General features: G+C 38.2%; 1 pseudogene; it reads right to left on the minus strand.

Moving 5' to 3' along the window:
• Window positions 1-2571: 2571 nt before the first annotated feature.
• Window positions 2572-4816, minus strand: LOC116268629 (annotated as a pseudogene).
• Window positions 4817-5061: the final 245 nt, after the last annotated feature.

The raw sequence follows: 5061 nt of genomic DNA on the forward strand, positions 1-5061 counted from the left end.
TTTTGAGATGGAGTCTCGCTGTGTTGCCCAGGCTGGAGTGCAGTGGCGCGATCTTGGCTCACTGCAAGCTCAGCCTCCCGGGATCATACCATTCTTCCTCAGCCTCCTGAGTAGTTGGGACTACAGGCACCTGCCACCATGCCCGGCTAATTTTTTTGTGTTTTTAGTAGATATGGGGTTTCACCATGTTGGCCAGGATGGTCTTGATCTGCTGACCTTGTGATCCACCCGCCTCAGCCTCCTAAAGTGCTGGTATTACAGGCATGAACCACCGCGCCTGGCCTAGACTTTATATTTTTAGAGCAGTTTTAGATTCACAGCAAAACACAGTGGAAAACACAGAGTTCCCGTATGCCCCTCCCCCCACACATGCACAGCCTCCCCCCGATCAACACCCCCAGCCAGAGTGGTACGTTTGTTATAGTAGAGGAACTTACATGGACACATTATCACTCAAAGTCCATAGTTTACATTAGGGTTCACTCCTTCTATTGTCTGTACAGTTTTTATTTCTGTACAGCCTTTATTTCTAATATGTCTGTGGTCTTATTTTACACAACAAGTTTTTCCAGAGAGATAGGGTGGAAATGGGATGGGGCTGGGGTAGAAATCTACCAACTTTTCTCTCTGCATTTTCCTCCTTCCTTCATTAGATTTATCCAAGTTTGGCATAGTGGAAATTCCTTCTAGAATCCGGCCGTTTGCTAAGTAATATTAGTAGTTTCCAGCCCTGCTAAAATGTTTTTTTGTGTGAGCTCTCACATAGCATTTCAAGAAGACCTAAGAGGAGAATGAATCAGGGATTGCTAGCTGTCCACCAACATAGCTTGGAAGTTCCTTTAACTCTTTCACAGAGATAGAGAGTCCCTCTGTACCTATTTTTATGCTGTTCCCATCTTCTTGTTTTTCTTGGCAATTTCCTACTTATCTTCCAAGACTCAGCTCACCTGTCTATCTTCTCCATAGGAAGACTTTCCTGAACTCCTAGGCTGAATGTCTTACATTGTTCTCTGTTTCAATCTCTATTTTCACACCTGTTTACTGAGTGCTAGATTATGGGGAAACACCATTATTCATCTTCAATCCTTATCCCATGGCAAATTGCCTCTGGAAACTCTAGTAGATGTCTTATTAAGGGTGACCTTTGTCCTGGGAGGAGACCACCCCCATTAAATTACAGAGGGATTTGAATATCCAGCACTGGAATATGGGACGGGATGACAGAGTGCTGTAGTGTTCCCTTATTTTTAATTTTGATTATACATTATTGTTTTGTATGTAAAAAGTGAGAACATCTACTTATGTATAGGTTAACCTGGACAGGACTTTATTAAAATGCTCTCTTTAAAAAAAATTAGGTACAGAAATGACTTCTTGAAAATCCATTCCTTTTATTGATTTTATTAATGTTGCATAGAAATATAAAGTTTCACACACCATACTTTTACTAACAAATGTAAATAAGAACAAATTACTTTTGAACAATTAAAATAACCAAATATTGATGATTTTCAATAAAGTATATTTTGAAATAATTTTGAAGCCATGAAAGACTAAAATTCACTTTATGCTAAAATAAATCATATTCTCTCATAATGTAATTATTTATTTTTTTTAAAAAAGGAACCACCCAATAAGAGTTTAATTCATTAGGAAATTTTCAGCATTTCTAAATGCAATAGAGTGTTTCTACTATACTTCCTGGCATCATTGCTTTCCTTAGCACTTATCTTCACACTGGAAGAGGTGAACCAGGTGATTATGTCACTCTGCAGGGGCTGGTTCTGGGCTCTGAACAGTGACTCTTGCATGGCAATTAGGTTCAAAATTACCCACATTTACCCTAAAGATTTCTTCAGAGCTGTCAGTCTTCCTGAAACTTCCAAAACTACCCTAGCAAATACTTTTCCTTTCTGCAAATAATGTTACTCAAACCACTGTATTTACCCCATTCTGAGCTTTCCATTCTGTTAACAATTTCTCAGGTGCTCAAGTGAAGTTTTAAAGGACAAGACTCCTCTCAGAAGCACATACTACTCAGAAGCTCAAAGCAAATTAGGTTAGTTTGTCCTTGCTACAGGCCAGTAAATGAGATTGAGTAAGTAATTTTCCTCATTTGAAAAGGAGAAAACAAGTACAAAAGAGATTGAGTGATTTTTTTAACAACTCTCTACACTTATACTCTGTACTTTAAGGACTAAAATAATTATTCTGATGCCTCAAAACAAACTCTTTTTGAGAACAGACATCATTTTACAAATAAAGACACCGAGGCTCAGAGATATGAGTCATTGTCTAAGGTAATACAAGTAGAAATCTATATTATTAGAACTTGAACTCAGGCTGGGTATAGTGGCTCATGCCTGTAATCCCAGTGCTTTGGGAAGCCAAGGCGGGATTCAAGAGTAGCCTGGCCAATATATTGAACAGCCTGGCCAATATAGCAAGAACCTGTCTCTACAAAGTATATTTAAAAAAAAATAGTCAGATGTGGTGGCACACCCTTGTAGTCCCAGCTACTTGGGAGGCTGAGGTAGGAGGATGACTTGAGCTCAGGAGGCTGAGGCTGCAGTAAGCAGTGATCACGTCACTGGACTCCAGCATGGGTGACAGTGAGACCCTGTCTCTAAAAATAATGATAATTAGTTAGAACTTGAACTCAAGTCCTTTGATTCCCAGCACACAGAGCCTTTCCTTGCCACACCACAGTGCCTCTTGCTAACCTGAACATGGTGAGGAGCAGTGCAGCAGTCTGTATACCACCAACCAAAACTTGACTCAGTAGATGCTATGTAGATGCACGGAAGTCTGAGTAAAATGAATCCTATTATCTTGGAAGAGGAATTCATGTATCATTTTCAATGTTGTTCTAGATAATCCTGATGTGCTTGATAAATAACAACTGGTATGTGAATAACCATAAAATTGCCATAATTATAAACAGAATTACAAATGATAATAGACTGGGGACAAGCTACTAAGCAATATGTTAAATATTAAAAGAGTTCACATGGGAATGTATATTATTGAACCTTCTGAAATGCATATTAAAGAACGATCTTGATTAAAGTATCAATACAAAATGGTTTTAAGATTCTGAGTTTTTATAATACATTTTCCAATTTTCTTGTTTAAAAATATAAAAAATGATTTATTATATCATAATTTTTTTCACTCCAAAAATTGAGTCTTCTCTTGGAAAAACAATTACTTGCTAGTAGCTTCCTTTTAAGCATATTTTGGTTATTAGAAGGCCTTCACTGTGGGAGAAATCTTGTGAAAGAATTTATGACCTTGGGAATTGGCATTTTCAAAAATGTAACCTGGAGGAGACGAGTAACTTGTTGGGCAAATTTCCTGTTTTTTGGTGTGTACTCTACAGAGTACATGGTCACATCATCAAATGGAACAGAACTCTTAAAAGCAATATTTAAAGATTTGCAACTCTCTGTTGGAATCAATTTGTGTGGCCCATAGTGAGATGTGAAAGTGCTCAAACCATCAAATTTTCCAGATGGGTTGGGAATCTGCTGCTTCTTAATAAGTCCTTGACGACAATTTTCCCATGCTGGAAAATCTTCCTTCATGGTGCTTTTTCCTTGGAAAGGAAAATTGTTACTTCTTCTATGAGAAACTGGCCTGATGGGAACTACATGGTTGGCCTGATATGGAACATAGTCAAGATGGCTTGTGCTGTTTAATAGATGTTACCTGTAGAAGGCACATACTCTGGTACTTTCTTGACCTCAGATGGTGGGATTTCCCATGGTTGAAAACATTCACGGAATTCAGTGCTTCCTTCAAACCGAGCATTCTGGGTCACTCTGGTGTGTACAGGTCTGCAGATTTTTGCAGTTTCACCAATAAGACCCTGAAAGTCATACCGGTGAGCTGTGAGATCCTCAAAGCATTGGTCAGTTGGTTTGCAAACTTCTTTTGGCCTTTCAAACTTGAGTTCAAGCTGATGAGGTATATAATCAAGGCAATGACTTGTAATGCCATTAAAAGGGGCTGTAGAACGTTTGACCACAGAGGAGGGTTTAAAGATTTGCCTAGGCTTTATCTCCTGAGGAACAAAGTCATCCTGAAATGTAGTTGAATTTCCAAATTTCACAGTAGGGGGTTGATAAGTTTGTTCTGGCTTATAAAGTTCACTTTTATGAAGGTCATAAGCTCTATAATCATCTTGAAAATTAAAACAAAGTAAAAACATTTTTAAACGCTGAAGAAAACAACCATCTTCTAAAAATCATAACTGATTTCTCTCATTGCCAAACATCTTTCCATTTCCTTTGGAAATCTAAACAATAGTATCAGAATACAGTTTCTCTGATTCCTTTCAGATTTGTTCTTTTTTCTTCATTTTCACCTTCCTCTACCGATCTCCTCACTTTAATAGATATAATTTTCCACTTTCAAATTCATCTGATTACATAACAAAGGAAAAGCATATCTGAGCCTGATTGTGGATAGTTCTTGAAAGCCAAAAGGACTGTGTTGTAGGTGAGGACAGAGTTTAGGAGATTATGGTTGAATTCCTAGGAAGTGGTTGGGATTTTAAGTACAACTCACAAAATGCTAAGGTATGTCTAAAATCCAGGGCTTGAAATAAAATCAAGTGCCCTCATGTGTAGACAAAAGTAATACAGATATTACTCCTTGCTTTGGAGAGACTCATCAAAGGAGAGAAAATTTTAATTCTGGTATACTCTAGGAAGCTACAGAAAGAACTCCTTGAGCAAAGATGGGTAACCTGTATCTTTGCTCAAGGAGATTTCCCAGAAAGATCTCTGGCTTCAACTTTCCCTCATGAAAAGGACTTACAGCATTCCCAAAAGATAGAGGGTTATCTTAGGAGGCCAGAGGGCCTTAACTGAATACCAAAGCGGTGTTTGAAATTAGTAGTTCTGAAGTGCATCATCAGAGCAACATCTGGAGTTTGGAAGTTAAATAACCTTAGCCTACTCCCGCAGTTTACCTAGACTGTGGAGCATTTTAAATCACCTATGTCTACAGGGTGATGACTTGTAACACTACTACAAAGTTGGTGGGAATGGTACA

This window comes from Papio anubis, chromosome 7 (assembly GCF_008728515.1).
Source record: "Papio anubis isolate 15944 chromosome 7, Panubis1.0, whole genome shotgun sequence".
In the NCBI taxonomy this organism is placed as follows: Eukaryota; Metazoa; Chordata; class Mammalia; order Primates; family Cercopithecidae; genus Papio; species Papio anubis.